The following is a 20,231-nucleotide window of genomic DNA, read 5'->3' on the forward strand; positions in this document are numbered from 1 at the left end:
TAAACTACCAAACAGATTTTGATCTCTGTTGCACTGACAAAGTCAACTTCTGCTAGATTGCAGCAATTGAGATCTGTACCGGAGCCTGCACAGTTCAAAAGTGCAATGCTTTGAAAGCAGTAATAGCTGAAAAGTCAGTGATGCTGGGTTTTTTTGTTTGTTTTTTTTTTCCCTGGGCTTCAGTAACCTTGGGTACACAAAAGCACTTAACAAATCCCCAATGTGATTGTACCTGTCTAGCTAACTATTTAGCTTTGGATTTTTCATAAACATGATTGACTAATGGATTCAATGGATTACTTGTGCATTACTTTTCAAAGTTTTACAGAAATAAATATACATTTATTTCATTTTTTAAATCAGATATAGAACTGAGAATGAGAGATAGAAAAAAAGTAATGTCTTGTACTTAGAGAATGTAAATGTCTCTTCTACAGGGAACTATTTAGCCTTCCCCTATAAATCTGAATTATACTCAGGATTTTGACTAGTTGTTTCTTTCTTTATAGAATTAGTTTAAGAGGGTATAAAAAACATGCATTAAGAACAAGCATTTACTTCTGGTATTGGTCTCTCAATGATGTTGAGAATGATATTTGTGATGTTGAGAGAACGGACTGCTTATTTATATGCTGTTCAAGATTGCAGACATATTGCCCACTGCAGTGTAGCGCACACTTTTCTACGTAGCGGCAGGAGACAGAGCTTGGATTCTGAATGATCCCACATAATCTTTGTTTGATTGTGGTTATATCATTTATAGGACTCAACCTAGGTCATCATAAAAAAGCTCAATACTTCACTGAAATGCACAGTGCAAGTTATTTATGCCTTCGGTGTGGGTGTGAGCTAAGGAGATAACGCTAATTTGAAAATTTAGGCTATTTGTCATTTCTGAACTCTGCATTTGGAGGTGATGATGGTCTTTGCAGCCTGCATCCCAGACACTTGAACTACACATGCTGTCACACTTCATTTACCCTGATGGGAAGGCTCCGCGTACACAAAACCAGCAGCCCCCGGGATTCACAAAATATGGCTTAGCAACCCAGCCTTTGTAGCAGAAGCTAAATGAATGAGTCTGAGCCATAGTGCATGACACCTGAAGGAACTGTGGCTTATCTGCTTTCTTTGTCCAGAAAGAATTAAAATCCTGGCAGAAAATCTCTGCGAGGATCTATTGGCTGTGCTACATTTGAAAATATTGCAGATCACAAGGAAGGGATAGATGGCATGAAACTGGCCCTGAAGACCTAATGACAATGCTTCACCCATTTCATGGGTTTTTAATTTAGAATAACCTTAGTCCAGTCCAAGGGACTGAATGCCCATTTGCAGCTAAAAGGAATTAGGTAGGTACACTTTTTCACTGATTAAATTACTTCTCATCAAAAGCCCAAATTAAAGCAGTTCAAAACAAATTAGACACCTAATTAGTCTCTAACCCAAGGGTATCTTCCCAAAGTCTTCATCCTCCCAGCTATTCTTTCAAGTCCTTGTACTAACCATCCAGCAGAGACACAATCACTTCTCACCTTCTCAAACCTTATTGGCCCTCCCAGAATCAGCTTTGTCTTCTCTTCGGTGTAGTCTATAGAAGTGGAGTTCCTTAGTACAGGGGCTGTCTGACTGTTTTTATCCATGTAGTCTTTTAAGTGAATGTGATCCAGAAGGTGTGTGCCATGGACTTGTCTTAACTCCATGTCAGAAGACGATCTTGAATATACCATAATTTCCTCTAAGGCCTTGTTACCCGATAACTAAAATTCATGCACGTGACCATAGTCTCTCATCTAGAAAACCACTGTACCAGGACTGTAAAAAAACTTGAAATGAGTTTATTATATTGCAAGAGGGAGCCATTTTTCCAGTGTTTCCACCTGCAATAGGAATAATAGACAATTAATATTTTATAAAACTTTGTGGAGCATGTTAAGCAGCAATTACTGTATCTGTAGTAACTGGCCAATGAATATGTATGACTTAGAAGTTTCAAAATAGATGCATAGGTGAAAGACGATCAGGATATATTAGGATAGGAATAAGACGGAATATGAGCCTTTTGAAAACTGAATTTTGTGACATTTTGGTAAGAAATATTAATTCAATTGTATGCATAAATTAGGATAATACAATTTTCACGGTCAAGTCATCTGGAAAAGAAAACACTTGGGAATTTACTAAAAAATTTAATATTCAGTAAGTCAGTAGTTTTTAGCACAAATTGATCTCAGCATTTGGACATTTCTAAAAAATACTAAAGTGATTCTATCCTGTTTTTTTTTTTTTTTTTTTTCATGTTATGCTGACAGATGGTTATTACTGCTGTCAGGTAATTCTTAGATCCAGTGGCATTCACTAAAATTACAGCATCATTAATGGGAAGAAATATAAGAAGATTCCTCTCTCAAGATAACAGAAGGGAGTAACCAAGTCCCACTATGCTATGAAACAGATAATGGAAGCTCCCAACCCGAGGCCCTGAGGCTACTTTCAAGGGCTTCTCTTACCTTGGCCATAATGGAGACGATCCCCATGAAAACTTTATAACCCTAGGTAAAAAGTTATTTCCTTCTTGTGCCAAGCGCAGACAGTGCACATCCCCGCACTGCAACAAATCACAATCAGAGGAACTCCCTGGAGCCATATAGGGCACCTGCTTTTTGAGATTCCTGCCAGCTAAAAATCCTTGGAGCTGTCAATCCACACGCTTCCCCTGGACTGTTCTCACTGTTCTCCACCTAAGCCATATTTCTTAACCCATAGTGAAACTATTCACTTATCCTGCTTTGTGTCTAGCATCCATAGCATTAAAACTTATCACAGATTTCCCTGAGGATGGAGTGGACCATCTAAAAAGCGGTTCCTGGTACGCTGAGTTACCTTACAAGCTCGTCTCAGTCTAGCAGTAGAAGAGGGGAAAAGACCTATAGAGGCATGGTTTGCCAGGAATAAATGATGATGAGATGGAAATTGGCTGATTTCCTGAGATTGACTTGAATATCTCTGCATTGCTTGGTGTTTTCTTAGGATGTGCCTGGAAAAAAATCTAAGTTGTCCTATCTAAGCATCCTAAGCATCCTAAGTTGTCTAGGCATCTATCAGATTTGACCTATGGGATGACAGAACTAGGTCAGGAGGTACAGGCCTGAGGATGGTTTCAGGTTTGGACCTAACTATCGTCATAGATGCAGCCAAAGCAGCAGTTCAGAGCAGTACAGTTGCTAACTTAACAAAGTTTCCTTGGCCACAAACAGAGCTTTGGAAATTGGTTAGAGGTTTTGTATCTCTAACTCAATTTAATAAGCAGTTTGAGGCCTGCAACTGTTCTAAGTAGTTTTACAGGCGAAGGGTGCCCCTGAGCCATTTGAAATCCTTGGGATTTTAATTTCTTTTGTCATGTTCACCATGTACTGAGTTTCCTGAGTATAACAAACTGAATTTATCTTTCATTTTACCGAGAAGCTCAGGGGCGCTGTGCTTTCTTAGGTCTCATACCAAAATTAAAGTGGGCTGTACCTGAGAAGTATCCCTGGCTTTGGGAAATATGAAGAACTGCTGGATCCCATTGACTAAAGATAATCAAGACTCTTATCAGCTCTTACCTACAGGATTGAAATGAGCTGGTTATACTCATTGAAAGTGGTGATGATGATTGTTTTTTTTCTGTTTGCCTGTGAAATACAAAGTGAAGGCAATTAAAGCCATATTCGTTTCTAATCCTGCCCAGCTCCTGGCTGTTCATTCTTAAGTTAACACTTAAGCAGTTAGCATTCATTTTTTTGTACTTCTGTGCATCAAGGATCAGGTTAGGGCTCTGCCCAGGAGCAGAACTCACCAAATGTAAATGCAGTCCGGAATCCAACAACATTTAACTCTCTGCATTGTGCTATGGCGGGTACGTCAGGTCTCAACAGTTTGATCAAATAAATAAAAGACACTACAGTACCACCTTAACCAGCAGAGCCATCAGGAAGAAAATAATATCGCATTTAATTTACCATGCTGAGGTGAAATATGACTTTATTTTACAAAAAGCTTTACTGGGGCTTTATCTGAAACCACCAAATAAAAGAAAACACTGGTATTGGGTTAAGGATTAGAATCATATGATTGCAAATGAAAAATACATACTGAGCTAACAAGCATGTGCAAATTAGGTTCTTTTTTCCCCTCCATCTTAACACAGGCTATAATATTCTATTTCACTAAGTGATCCTATCAGAATATTAAATTTTTCCATTAGCAGGATTAGATTAGGTCTTAATATTAAACCATGTGCGTCAGTCCTATTAAACAAGATACATCCTCCAGCCCTGCTCCCACCCCTGGTACTATTCCAGCTAAATACCTTTTTCTTTCGTTCAGCTGGGATTTGAGCAGGACATAGTTCTGAATATTAGGAGCTGTCTTGGGTAACTGTTCATAATGAAGAGCAACAACTGTGAGGCAAATCCCTGCAGTCAAATAGGCTTAAACAAAAATAACATTTTTATTTTTTATGGAGCAAATTACATAAAATGCCAACCATATGGATTTAATGAATATGACTTTCTAAAACCATAAACAAGATTGGGTTTATACTTTATTTTTTTAAAGCACAGCAGAAACAAATTAAATTTGCTCTAAGATGTACTGTTCATAACTATCATCTGTGTTGTAAACAACTTTTCCGTAATCAGAAATTCAATGTTTCAGACCACAAAGCCTATTGAGGTGTTAAGCCGAAAGGTAGGTAGAAGGCAGGATGGACTTTTTCCATGGAAAACATATGTTTTTTCTCCATTGAAGAGGCTTAAATGAGATGCAGTAAGTGGGCAACTGTAGGTAAATGATACTTAATGTTCAAGTAGGAAATTGTCTTATTAGAGCAGTGATGACTGTGCAGCCCTGGGGCAGATACTCTATTTCACAGATATTTCTCATACTCCTGCTTTTTATTCTTGCTATTACTTGATAATATTTAGGTACACATTAGCACGTGTGGCCTAGCAAGAATCCTTGCTTACTCAGCCCTCAATAAAATCCATATCAACACATGGTCTCCTGGGGTGCATTAGGCAGAGTGTTGCCAGCAGGTCGAGGGAGGTGATCCTGCCCCTCTCCTCAGACCTGGGGAGGCCTCCCCTGGAGTACTGTGTCCAGTGCTGGGCTCCCCAGGACAGGAGAGACATGGCACTCCTGGAGAGAGTCCAGTGGAGGGCTACCAAGATGATTAGAGGGCTGGAGCACCTCTCCTCTGAAGAAAGACTGCGAGAGCTGGGCCTGTCCAGCCTGGAGAAGAGAAGATTGAGAGGCGATCTCATCAATGTGTACAAGTATCTGAAGGGGGAGTGTCAAGAGGATGAGGCCAGCCTCTTCTCCGTGGTGCCCAGCAACAGGACAAGAGGCAATGGGCAGAAACTGAACCACAGGAAGCTCCATCTGAACCTGAGAAAAAACTTGTTCACTGTGAGGGTGACAGAGCATTGGAACAGGTTGCCCAGAGAGGTAGTGGAGTCTCCTTCGCTGGAGATCTTCAAAACCCACCTGGATGTGATCCTGGGCAATATGCTCTAGAGGTCCCTGCTTGAGCAGGGAGGTTGGACTAGATGATCTCCAGAGGTCCCTTCCAACCTAAACGATTCTGTGATTCTGTGATATCAAAAACACATTGGAGCAAAGCGCTAAAACATTTGAAAGGAGGGTTTTGAGATAGGCTGAACCAGACCAATAACACATCATACTACTGCTAGCAACTGCTAACCTAGCAAAACAAGTGCAAGTTCCCAAATGTCTGTTGTCAGGGTATATCAATAAAAGTAATGGAACAGGATGATCTCCCATGTTCTATGAGCAAAGCGGCCTGCCGGTGCTGTCTAGGTTGTTTCATGAACAGTGCTGCTCCCTAGCTCTGATTTCGGATGGAGCTCAAGCACCTGAAACTCAGAAGGTAATTAATTGATCAGGGCGATGGACAGGTCTGTGAACAGGGTAGAAAGCTGTTTAACAGCAGTCTAGAGCGTGAAATAGGAATAGGAACTGGTGCCAGACAGAAGAGCTCTAAAGCATCATTGTAGAGTTTATCAGACAAATAACAACAGCTCCTTTGTTGCCATATCTGCCCGTTGTTGCCATATCTGCTTGGTTTCCACCATGAGACATCTCAGGATGGGAAAGCTGACTGTTGCAGTGTCCGCCAGGATGGAAAGTAGGAAAAAAATGATTGTGCTGCAGTCAGAGACGATGTCAGCAGGGAATTGCACGTTCCCATCCACAAGAATCTCGCTTAAAGGTAACAAGAGGAAAAGTCATTTTCTTTATTAAGGTATCAGTGAGTATAACAGGCCTTGCAGTTTGGAGAAAAGCTTACGTGGATTGTCGCTCTGCCTTTGATAAAGACCTAAAGGACCCTGCGTCCCTTTCAAGCGGGGAACGATAACAGAGAGTTTGCGTTTTGCCTGAAGCATTGCATCCAGGCTCTAAGAAATGTATATTCCCAGCTGGGGGACCAGTATGGTATTTTAAGATAGTTGCCAGCTACCTCAGTTGATCTGTGTGTGCGTGTGTGTGTGTGTGTGTTTGTGTGTCTGTAGCCTGCAGGAGCACATGCTGCCTCCGCCTTGGGGAGTGAAGCACGGGTTTTGTAGCAACAGCAGGAGGTAAATCTCTCATCTCTCCCCTAATAATTACTAGATGCTGTTTTGTAAATAGGGTGATCATAGGACGTTATTGTCACTGTGACACACAGCACTGTCTCCACATCAGTCTGAAAAGTGTAAGATTACGCTGATTCACTGTAATGTAACAATGATCATGAGTCTTTTCCTTCTGGCACTGGTAAAACCTTAGTTATTTTAATAGAATTACTAGTGTTTTAAAGGAGCATAGGATAATGAAACCAGGCCCGGGCTCTTTATACATTTTCTCCTTCCTCCAGTGAGGGAGCATGAGGTTTTTAAATGAAACTCCTGACTACACTACAACTCCAAAGAGGGATCATGTTAATTTACAGGCAGCGGCCTTGCCGCATCCTACAATTTAATTATGAATTTTGCTGTATTGAAATCCTGTTCTCTTGCAATCAACAGTAAATTTTCTGTTGGCTTCGGTGAAGTGAATACCTCACTCTTAGTACTCATCTTAAAGCTTGAGCTTGTGAGCACCTGAGACATTCTGCGTTTTTTAAAATAATGCTAGCTGAAATGTTTTGATTGCAGAGAGAGGTTTGTATACTTTTGGAGCGGAAAGACAAAGGACAAAAAAACTATATTTTTTTCTTAATCTCACAATTTAAAATCTTTATAGCCAAGATTCATAGTTTTTCAATGTTTTGACTGGTGGTATTAAACAATATAACTGCAGAGTGCTTGAATAGATCAGCTCCCAAAAATATATTAATGTACTAAGCAATCAGCTCAAAATTGTCCAAAATAAAAATGTCTACTAACTTAAATAAAGTCTGTTCATTTTCCTTCTCCTAGGAATGACTTACACCCTTCCCTAAACACTTTTATCTTTTAGCATAATTAAAACCCACTAAACAGTACTTCAGTTCATCTTCCCCAGCATCACTAACAGATCCTTTTTGTTCTCAGTGAACTGATGATTATGGATAATATTTCTCTAAAGAAAAGTCATCCGTATCAGAAGCACATCCCAGAGTAAATGTAATTTGTAACTTATGTGCTGTAAATATAAACACTGCACTGAAAAGGTTTGTCTTGTTCCTGCTTTTATGCGGACGTATTCATTAAACCTGTATTTTCTACAGTTTATGGAATTCACTCAAAATTGGAATGTCACACAGTCAGTTTAGTCTATACGACTACAGAGACTTGCTTGCCGATTTTGCTTTTCGTTATTACCCATTACCCTGATGTTTTTTACTTCATCATGCTTGCAAAGAGTATATTATACTTACCAGTTAAAACTTGTCTGCATTCTGTGCCTTTACATGGAGTGAAGGTAGTTTGCTCCTACAGGAAAGAAATTTCTATGGTGTGAAGCAGCAAGGAACAACTGGGATACATGCACTCAATTATCACACAAGACCCAACTTCTCCTATCCTTTGTTGTTCGGATGCTGTTAAAGGTGTGTTTAACTACCAAGAGACAATTCTATTTTCATATAGGAAAAAGCTAAGGTGCCTATGGAGGAGATGTTCTATGTATATTTGAAGTCACGTTTTTCCTTTCAACTACAGTCCAGCAGCAGCATGCAATCATATACAATTTAGTTCTGCCTTTGTAGGGTAGGATGCGTCTTACAGCACCAGGAGAATATGCTCTAGGTGACCCTGCTTGAACAGGGAGGTTGGACTAGATGATCTCCAGAGGTCCCTTCCAACCTAAACGATTCTGTGATTCTGTGATTCTGTGATTCTGTGAGAATTGCAGAGCCAAGTGTTTTGCCAAGTCCTCTGTGGCAGAGATAATTCTGTGTGGTTATGTGGCCTTTGTTATTTGGAAACTGAGCTGAGAGACTCACACTGGGCCCCTCAGGAAAAGTAGATTTGGTTGGAAAGTTTTAATCAAGCTTTATTTTTAATTATTTGGAAAAAAAAAAACCCACAAATTTTCAACATCAGAAATATGCTTTTAGCTGAAAACACTGCACTGGTAACGTTGTGTTTCCAGTTATAGATATGTTGATTTCAAGGATGGCCAAGTGAATGAGAGACCTGTTCCTAGATGATCAGCTCTCATCTCTGGCTGGATTTCAGTAATCCTAAAGTGATGCATTGAGGAAGGATCTGGGTTGACAAAATCAAAAAAGAAGAAAAATGCAAGAACAAAGTCCAACAGGCACCTACACGAAGTGTTGGAATTCAAAATTCCGTGCACAGATTCAACAGGACAAAACAGAGCCTGGGCTCTGATGCTGGAAAATTTTTGTCCTAACAGTGCTGAGTAGCCAAAGAAAATTACCTTTGTTCTTTGCTTTCTGCTAATCTGAAACAATAATAAACCTTGGTAGCTGATATTCAGAAATTCAACACACAGCACAGTGCTGAAGCAAAGCATGTACATCTCTTCATCAACCAAGATAGACTCACATATAAGAGCTGAGTATGGCTAGTTTTGTTCCTTCCACTAAAACGTAAGCTTTTTGTTTCTAGGAACTCATTGACATTGCAGTCTAGTTTCCCTGTGATGGGATTTTGCAAATTTCTCAGGTCTCTAACAAGTCTGCCGTCTGATCTTCATTTGCAGAGGCTTAGCCCAGTGTCTTTGCTCTCAGCATTAACAATAGCGCTCAGTAGTTTTTTAGAATAAGAAACAAATGTATAAAACAGAAGCACTGTTAATCATATACCTCCTGCTTCCAAATTTCAGGAAAGCTGCTATGGCTGATTTAAAAAATTCTATCAAACAAGAGGATGATGATGGGATTGCTGGGTTCACGGCATGGCTCACAGCACTTCCTACAGAAAAAAGGAAGCTCCAAAAGCAGCCCATGGCTGTTAAGTCACACTGAGCTGTGTTTCTCATTCAGTGTCTAGCAATTAATCCAGGCTTCACATTTTGTAAAACATTTGCCTAGTTTTCAATTCGGAATCCACATTTATTATTTATACTTTGGTGCTTGGATCCATATTCAGATAGAGGTACTATTTGTACAGTCTGGATGAATTGCAAGTCCTGTTGAAGCTCATGGAAAATCTCCTACAGATGTCAGTAGGAAGCGAGGTTTCACCTTTCATATGGATGGAAGATTTAAAAAGGAATTCTTTCTATGTGTCTTTATAACAATATGTAATCATGTAACATATGCATATGCATATGTATTATGGCTGAGCTGATAATATATCTAGAGATACCTTAATGGGTTTAGTTTGCTACAGGTGTTGATGTACTGTGGTTTTGGTACAGTTTTATTGTGTGAAATTTAATTCCTGGATAATATGAAACTCAGTGACTTTAATCAGAGAACCCACGCAACAACATAGTTTAATAGATGCATGTTAAAAAAAAAATTCATTCATCACATTGCTGGAAGCAGTTCACTGGAAAAGCTTTGTATATTTGTGGAATTAAAAGTTATAGGCATATATCTATTTATACATAGAGCAGTAGTTATAAAATTATGCATAGGGTCTGGCTTCATGGGTTCATTGGAAGAGATGCAAAGGTAAGTGAATTTAATCTTCACCCTGCTAGGCTCATTAGAATTATTAAACTGCAGGATCTGAAAGTACTAGCCGTTCTCAAAAAAGAAACAACAGAACTCCCATGAGGCATTCTGTCCAGAGGAACAAAGTTAAGACAAAGATGGGAGAAGATAGCCCTAAAATAGGTTGGAAGGTTCAGGAGATTCATAGTGATTTTTATCTTCCGTCAAAGATGGTATGTTCTGGAAGAAGACTGCAGTGTCCAGCAAAAAAGGAAAAGAAGGTAGTTTCATTTTAGTGGGTGCACAGACTGAGGGGTAATAATCACTTATTCTTGAAAACAGGACATAACCTATTAGAGAAGATTATGTTGGTAAAAGTGATGTCTCCTCATTTTCCATGCCTTCTGCACCAGGACATATGGTTCTTCTTGTGGCTTCTTGTTCATTACTGCTTCACTTCAGCCTACTGTTCGAAGAGATTAGCCAGCAGGTTCCCCTGAATCAGAGGTATGTCCTGAGTGGTCTTAAAGCACTTTGTTTGATCAGCCACTCCACTATATAGCACTGTCCACCTGATAGGCTTGGTTCAAATCACACATATTGGAAGCTGGCAGATCTTTATCAGCTGAGCCTGAAGCTCAGTTTCTAAAAGTTGTCAAAGTGATGAGTTTTAGAATGATAGCTCAGGTTGCAGATAAAAGTGTCTTAACTCAGAAATAGATACAGATATTTCTGAGAAGATGCTAGGCTTGCTGCTGATGAACTGCAGCAAGCCTAGCAAGGGCCAACAAGACAGCTGGTGGGCCAGAGCACATGCCTAATGAGGAGAGGCTGAGGGAACAGGGCTTGTTCAGCCTGGACAAGAGATAGCCTCGGGGGACCTTACAGCAGCCTCCCCACATCTGTGAGGATGAGAAGAAGGAGCCTCTTTACTGAGGTGCAAGGCAGGAGGCCAAAGAGAGCGGCCATAAACTGAAAGGGGGAGGTTACAACATGCCATATCTCTCAGCATGAGGATGGTCAGGTTTTAGAAAAGCTTATCCAGGGAGGTTGTGTAATCTCTGTCCCTGGAGGTTTTCAAGAACGAAATGGACAAAGCCTTCAGCAACCTCATCGGAATTCAGGAGGACCATACTTTGAGCAGAAGGTTGGATTAGAGACCTCTTGAAGTCCCTCCCAACCTGAATTATTGCATAATATTAGCCCGAAAAATAACAAAAAACAAGAATTAATAAGTTGTTTTACTTTTGTTCGTGAATCTTCCTCAAAATTTTCAGTGAAATTCCAATTCTAGATCCTCTGACTGATGAAGACCTTGCCCACAATCTAACTTCTCCTACTAGCAGATGCTAACGGCAACAACTTTCCTGAATCCCTGATCATTAAACCCACATTTAACAAGATACTTGCCACCCTGAATAGTATAAGATAAGATTTTAATATTAACATAATCATTTTAGAAGTAAATTAAGTGGATGCTAGGTAGAATTTATGGAGAAATTATTGCATACACTATTATCCATTTCTTTGTTTGCTATTGTTCTTTATAAGGAAGATAAAATTTTTGTTGCTTCACCACTGGTAAAAATCCAACATTGATCAATTAACTTGTGGCTTCATAACTCAGTCCTTTTGTCAAGCACAGAATCATTAAGTTGATTCAGAACTTATTCCATAAACTCCAGAAGAAACATTCTAATTTTAATACTATGTTGATTAATTAGAATATTCTCGTTGAGTTAATAAAGTCAGAATTTTGCTATGTTACCAAAAGCATGTGTTACTACATATAAAACTGAAATTTGTTTTCTCTCCATTCTCTCCTACTTTAAAGCAGTTAATAAAAGAGAAAAGAAAGTTAATTAAATGCAGATGGAGTGTGTCAAGCATTGTCAAGATCTCATTGACTACTCAAATCAAAAGTAAAACCCGTGTTGGCTATGATGGGTAGTAATTAAAAGTTTCTGCCCCCTTTTCCCCCCGTAAAAAAGGGCTTTTGATAAAGAAAACTGTACTACATTACCAAACCATCATCAATTTGTCAAGCATAAAATGTCAAAGCTTCTGAATATATCTGATATTAGCATAACTTCGAGCAGAACACCAAAGAAAATAAGCAGAAAATTTACCTATTGTTTTCTCTGCTTTCTCTTGTGCTTTGATAGATAGATAATGCAGCTTTAGATAAGTCACTTATAATGATTCCTAAAAGAACATTTAGAATTTCACTTTATATAATGACAATCTTTAAGATACGGGCTTCTTATTCATTTATTTTTCCAGTTTACTAATGATAAGATCTACCTTCTTTTTAGCACTTTGCAATATGCCTCAAACAATTTGTTATGAATTTTTTAGCACCCAGTCAACAGGTAAGAAAACTGAGGCATAAAGAGATAATGTGACTCATCACAAAACAGAAAAAGACTGCGGAGTTCTGAAGCTGTAGTTTCATACTCTATTCTCTCAACAATTCTGCCACTCTTGCTGTTTAATACTATCTTGCCTAACTGGTGCAATTGCAACACACAAGATGATTTCTATCTGGCAGCAAAGCAGCTGCAGCTGAGTAACCCGTCCTCCATAAATGTACCACCATCACAAACAGGTAAGTGAGGCATGGTAGTTAAGTGACATCCACAAAATGAATTCTAATATTCTGTGAAGTTGATTAGAAAAGAAAAAAAGAAAACAAAATATTTCTTTACTTTGAAACAATATACCACTCTGTAAGGACCATCATGAGATGATTACCCTTTAGAGGGAAGTATAGGGTGACTAAATCTGAATGTCCTTGAAACAATGATTTTTAGAAGAAGGTTTCAGGATGGAGATAGCATAAACAGTGCAAGAAAGCAATTAACCAGGTGGAAGAACCCCATGGTCAGTGACTCTTAGGGCATAATTCACCTCAGCCTAAAATAACCATGCACATCTGATCAGATGAATTGCACCTTAAACTCAATAACGTAGACCTAGACAACTAGCGTGATTCAGTTAGGTGGATGAATTCAACCTATACGGTTAAGATTACTTGATGTTTTTGTTTGTGCTACCTGTGCTAATGAGGCATTGGACAACTCTTGGAAGGAGAAATTGTGCTCCTGCTCCTGGTATTTTGTGTTGTTAATTTATTAACTAGAGTTCTTTGTCAGTGTCTTAGCTAACTTATGTATCTGGCCTGTTCATCATCAGTTTGGTATTCTTGAGTGGTGTACTTAAACAGATTCTTTGTTTTCCTTCCTGTTACCTCTTAAAATATCTCCCACAGTCCCCGATGGCTGGATACTGAAGCAAAAGATCATCTGCTTTGTGAGAGAGGAGGTCCCTTCCTTCCTCTTGCTCAGTGTTTGTTGAGTCACATACATAACATGCCTTAATTTGCACATTTCTTGTGTTTCGACTAGCTAATGCCGTGAGTTACTTGGCCATCGGTTTTACAAGTCATATACCTTAAAGTATAAATTTATATAAACATTTTTTGGAATTATAACAGTCAGTATGCTGAGAACTCCACATAGAGTATGTCTACCTTTTCCAGTGATACAGCACAGTAAGGGAAGGACCATAAAATAATTTAGTGTGATCCTCTTTGATCCAAGGACTACGTGTTCAGTCCACTTTTTCTTGCACTTAGGTGGATGCCAGCACAGGCATGATGTCCTGACCCTTGCATTCCTACCATAGGTGCATCAGTCTGCACAGCTATCCAAGAAGACCAAGATGAAAGGTCAACTGTCTTTGAATTACGTTACTTTACAAGGGGTTTCCTTGGTGTTTTGTTTGTCCGCACTTCTCTTGCTATTGTGATATCAAATAATCCCTTTCTGAGGCATCTCTCCTATGAAGAAAGACTGCGAGAGCTGGGCCTGTCCAGCCTGCAGAAGAGAAGATTGAGAGGTGGATCAACGTGTATAAGTATCTGAAGGGGGAGTGTCAAGAGGATGAGGCCAGTCTCTTCTCCGTGGTGCCCAGCAACAGGACAAGAGGCAACGGGCAGAAACTGAACCACAGGAAGTTCCACCTAAACCTGAGAAAAAAATTTGTTCACTGTGAGGGTGACAGAGCACTGGCACAGGTTTCCCGGGGAGGTAGTGGAGTCTCCTTCGCTGGAGATATTCAAAACCCATCTGGATGTGATCCTGGGCAATATGCTCTAGAGGTCCCTGCTTGAGCAGGGAGGTTGGACTAGATGATCTCCAGAGGTCCCTTCCAACCTAAACGATTCTGTGATTCTGTGATTCTTTCTTATTAACCATCACAAAAAGGCTATGTTGTTCAGAAGCCTTCCAGGTGTCTGACACTGCATCAGAAGTATGTCAGATTTCTTATATCTTGTTGATAAGACCAAAGTTTAGTGTCACAACCATGAATTTCCATGATTTTCTAAAGATGGTAAGAGTTTTTCTGTGGCAACAGACACCCAGAAGTCTGTGGGCACTGTATCACAGTTCCAGGAGCACATTTTGGTAAAACATATCATCCAGAATCATCCAGAAAATAATGGCAACAAGACTGCAGAAAATGGCATAAAGCCCATAGGTGAGTGGATGCCAGCTTGCTGGAGCACCCATCCATCAGCAGAGCATGGTGAGAGGTCATCAGGAGGCTGAGGGTGATGAACACAAATTGACAGGTCAGAATGGGAGATGATTGTCAAGGTATGGTGAAAAGCAACTTTAAGGCACTGTAATGTGAACTAGACAATGACTGCCTTGTGGTTGTTAATCTCTGGCTCCTGGGAACCCTAATTCACTCAAACTGTTATCAAACTTCTTCAGTGTAGGGAGGACTGTAGTGGAGGTTTTGGATGCTCTTCTCCATACTTTTTTATGAGACTTGTATAAGTGCGGGGCGTCGACCAAATTCCTTATGAATTTACCTTATGTGCGTTTTCCTATTGGTGCTGCTGACAGCATACAAATCCCTACTAAGTGCCTACAGTGGACACAGGAGGAAGGAAGAGCAAGAACCTAAACAAGAGAGACAAAAAAAAAAAAAACAGCAAATGGAATAAAATGGCAGCTGAATTTTAAAATTCAGGTCACTATTAACTTCTATAGCTCAAAACAAGAGGAAAAACAAAAGTATTCAGCAAACTCTGGCAGAAATGTAGATCAAATCTTAAGTCAGATTGATGATACCTCAGTGACTGTATTTCAAAGGAATTTAGATAGTAATACTTTACATTACGAGGAAAGTGTGATAACCATGCATGTAAATGTTAATTTCCACGGAAATTACAACAATAAAGCACTTTGAGGTTCTTGCTTCATGCAGCAAAAGTCCCAGGGTACTCTACTATTCAAAACAATTTAAAACAGCATCAGAAAAACTTTTCTATATTTGATTTAACATCAGCAATGAAAATCAGCTTTCTGCATTTCTAAAAATGGTAAATATTTTGCATTCAGTGACAAATTTTTTGCTATAGTGCCTCTGACAGCTCCAATCACTTGAACTCTGTACTTTCAGTCTACCTCTCTGCTTGCTAATACTGCTAGAGGGACCTTCCATCTGTCACTGAACATTAACCCTCCCTGAGGCATGAGCTTTACAGCATAGAGAATCTGTGAAACGGTACTTAAAGCTCACTCCTCCTTTGTGTCTTGCTCTATTGGTGGAGAAACAAAGGTCTTCCAAAACACATCTTTAATTGCAAATTGCCACAGATTATTGCCCTGAGGATCTCAGTCCTCATTCTGCAACACTCCAGAACTCCAGCTGTCTGGAATAATCCTTACTTGGCTCATCTTTTTGGGTTATTCTCGGAACAGGTACTACTGTGATTAAGAGGTCCACGCTGGAACAAAATCTGGTAGGGCTGGCCTCAGTAGGCCAGACCTTAGCAGTTATATATTAATTTCTCATTCCACTGAGAAGGCTGAACTTCTTTTCTGACCTTTATCTGGATATTTTTACACTCATTTTTGTCTTTCATACAGAAATGTGCATGATTCCAGTGAGATAACTTTGAACGGGTGAGGAGCACCTAAGAGTTCTTTTGCTTAGTTCTTTCATCACATTAATACCAGGTTTCATTACCTGCAGATCTTCTCCAAACCCTTTTGCACATAAAGTTAGTTCCAAATGTAAATCCTACTTAAATGCTCTGGAATTAATTCTTATTACGCACCAACCAAATTTGAGATAGGAAAAATGTTAGCCCGATGAAATACCTTCACAGAAGATTACTTAATATTAATTACCATTTACTGGCATATCAGTGTTTGAAAGGCTTTACCAGTTTTCTCGTCAGTTTACTATGAAGAATCATTCGCCATGCAAAAGCATTTATCTAGCCTGGGAAATTAACTGGAATTTGAAAATTATAATACAGGCTATATAGTTAAATCTTGCAAAGTTTGCACCAGTAAAACAATACTTTTGTCTCTGCAGATGATTTTAAATGGCATGGTTCAACTGTTGGCCCAAGAGCTGGTTGTGGTACATTGGTCCTTTCCATCTGGCTGCCCATCATCTCCGTAGAGGAGGCAGTATGTCTTCCTGACAGCTGATGGCCTTTTTCCCACACTTGTGGACAACCCAGCAAAAAGCTGAGTACTGTTGCTGCAAATTTCATATGGAAGGAGGAGAGGATGGGATTGTCAGAACACTTCCTCCCGTGCTTGTGTCACATAGCACACATCAGCAAACTGGAATTGCCACCCTTGCTTAGACTTCATCCCTCAGGGTGTGAATAAGGAGCTGAAAGCAGGGATCTGGTCTCCCATTCAAAGAAGTGCCCCACTCATACGGGTGAGTACTAGTCGAGAAATGTGCTGGTGGACAACAAGTTAAACATGAGCCAGCAGTGTGCCCTTGTGGCCAAGAAGGCCAATGGTCTCCTGGGGTGCATTAGGCAGAGTGTTGCCAGCAGGTCGAGGGAGGTGATCCTGCCCCTCTCCTCAGCCCTGGGGAGGCCTCACCTGGAGTACTGTGTCCAGTTCTGGGCTCCCCAGGACAAGAGAGACATGGCACTGCTGGACAGAGTCCAGCAGAGGGCTACCAAGATGATTAGAGGGCTGGAGCACCTCTCCTATGAAGAAAGACTGCGAGAGCTGGGCCTGTCCAGCCTGCAGAAGAGAAGATTGAGAGGAGATCTCATCAATGTGTACAAGTATCTGAAGGGGGAGTGTCAAGAGGGTGAGGCCAGCCTCTTCTCCGTGGTGCCCAGCAACAGGACAAGAGGCAATGGGCAGAAACTGAACCACAAGAAGTTCCACCTAAACCTGAGAAAAAACTTGTTCACTGTGAGGGTGACAGAGCACTGGCACAGGTTGCCCAGAGAGGTAGTGGAGTCTCCTTCGCTGGAGATATTCAAAAGCCGCCTGGATGTGATCCTGGGCAATATGCTCTAGAGGCCCCTGCCTGAGCAGGGAGGTTGGACTAGATGATCTCCAGAGGTCCCTTCCAACCTAAACCATTCTGTGATTTCCACTGGAAGATGTTTGTTTTATTTGGAAGGGGAAAAATGTTAAAGAGAAGTTTTCAACAGGAATTGAAATTTCTACAAAATCTTTTTTTTCCCCCTGAAGAAACATTGATTTTTTTTTTTCTTGAAATGTTCTGATTTGCCAGCATGACAATGAAATATCAAGCATTTCATTTTGGGTCCTAATAACATTAGACTGTGTTCCTGAAGAGGTCAGTTGCACAAACATTATTTTTGGCAGCAAAGCAGATTTAAGAAATTTTCTTCACCTGACCCCAGCTGCTCGTTCTAGTCCCCATGCCAGTTTGCTGCCCTCTCATTTGTGCCAATGCCATCTGTGTTTGTTGCTGAAGAAAATATTTCTGTGATTAAATCCCAGACTGGCACAGTGTAGTGTGTGAGTCTCATTGCCTCTTTTTAGCTGGAGGTAGACAGTGAGCATAGAAGCAGATGGTCGGTGCTGTACAGAAAGAAAATGAAAGTGGACCAAAGATTCAACTTCCCCCTCTGTTTCTGGAAGGAGTCAAAAGTAGATGAGTAGGGAAAAAGTATGGATAGGGCAAGTTATAGTTTTGCTGAATACTCTTCTGTTTGTGACTTGAGAACTTCCAGACCTAAAGGCAGTTTTAGGAGCCCATAGTGAGTTCCTCCTCCATTAACCTGTCCAGCCTGCTTTTGAACCCAGGTAAACTTTTAGCATCTGCAACACCTTGTGGGAAGGTGTTGCACCTCTGGATGCAAATTGTGTGAATTACCCGCCCTCCCCTTTTTTTTTTGTTTTGGAATGCCTGCATATTAAGTTCATCTAATGTTTTTCTTTTCCTGGAAAAGCAGGTAAAAGTCTTATTCAGCCTCTCCAGGCCTCCAGGCTTCACCCTCTCCACTTTTTGATAGGCCATTTTTTGACTTCTTTCATATCATCTCATATTTTTTCTTTCACATATCTCTTCTCCAGACTACCAATTTATTTCAGATACCTGTCTACTGAAAATCGTATCTGCTTAGGTAGGCCATTCCTTCCGTGGAAGTTGTTTTACGTCTTGTATCACTCTTGTCATCTTTCCCAGACCCTTTTCCATTTCTACATCAATCTGAGATGGCAGGGACTTAATAGATTCAGTCCAGACACAAGAACACCCTGGCTTACACCATGGCATACGGTGACATAATGATTTTCCAGATTTTATTTCCTGCTCCTTTTCTTCTTGCTTTCTTAATCCTAACATGCTTTTTTGACCATTGCTGACCATTAGGCTGATACTTTCATTGACTATCTATTATAAACTCCACATTTTATTTCTAAGTTGTAATAATTAGTGTGGAGCACATTATTTTTTTACATAAAACTTAGGCTATTGGGGTTCTGTTTCCCCATTTTAATCACTTTACATTTGTTTATAACAAAATGCACGTTCCCTTGTAATTCTGCCACTTAGCGTATAAAGTTCCCGTCTTTACTCCAAGTAAAGCTTCATACCTCTACCAAAAGTCGCTGCTATACATCAACATTTCTAGGTCATTTATGAATGAGTTGAAAGATATGGGTCCTAACTCAGATCTCTGCAGAACTCCAAAAGTGACATTCCTCTACTGTGAAAATTATTCACCCCTGCATTCTGCTTCCTATCGTTCAACCATCTTTTAATCAGTGCAAGGACTGTACTATCTCATTATAACCTGGTTTCCTTTAACACTTTTACTGTGAGGGATTTTGACAAGAGCCTCTTCAGAACTCCAAGTAGACTATACCAACCAGCCCAATCCACCTTATCGATGAGGTGTTAAATTATTGCTTTCATAAAGTACAATGGGTGGTTCAAGCTCTGCAAAAACTACCTGTCAAGCTGAGCTATAAAGAAAAAAAAAAGAAATACTTCATCATTTTTGTAACTATTCAACTACTTAGTCATTTTGTCTGAAATTTTGAACATCAGTTTTCATCTGTCTGGGATGGAGACAAGCTGTTTACCTTCAAATAAAAAATGAGAGACTTCAGGGAAGCAGTTACAGAAGAAACAAAGTACTGCAGTGAACTGATACTTTACAACAACTTTATTAAAACAGTAACCTATGGAATACATCTTAAAAAAATGTGATTCAAACACTTTGTGAAATATATAGAGTATTATTTTATAAAATTAACAAAAAGATAAGTATTAATACTGAAATACAGATATAAAGATGCTAAGAAATATTAACAGAATAGTGCTTTGATTTATCAAGTGATAAATCTTGCCCAGTTTTAGGATTTTAAATTTTGGGGATTACATAACTTGTTGTACTAAGAAGGGAGAACGTCAGGGTGAACGTGAGTGAAATGGTACAGGAATACTCCTTCAAGGTAAAGTCTTCTTGTTGTCTGATCACTAATATAAAGCTCCATTATTAAAAAAAAGCTCCATTATTAAAAAAAAAAGGTAAGTGACTATTTCATTTGCTAACTTTGGTTAATTTGTATGGCCTGTGCAGACCTAAGTCAACGTGATTTTGATCTGTGAGCATCTCTAGCTGTGGAAATGAAGAGTACTCCTTGTGTAGCTTCTACTCTATATCCCTTGTACTTGCATGCCCTTTGTCTGCATTTCATACTAGTTCCTTATGATAGGAGATTTTTATTGCGTATATGTCAAATACAGAACCTCTGTCCATGACTTGGACTCCTAGGTCTTGCTAGAAGTCTTTAAAATATCAGGATATCAA

Source organism: Struthio camelus, chromosome Z, assembly GCF_040807025.1.
Source record: "Struthio camelus isolate bStrCam1 chromosome Z, bStrCam1.hap1, whole genome shotgun sequence".
NCBI lineage: Eukaryota > Metazoa > Chordata > Aves > Struthioniformes > Struthionidae > Struthio > Struthio camelus.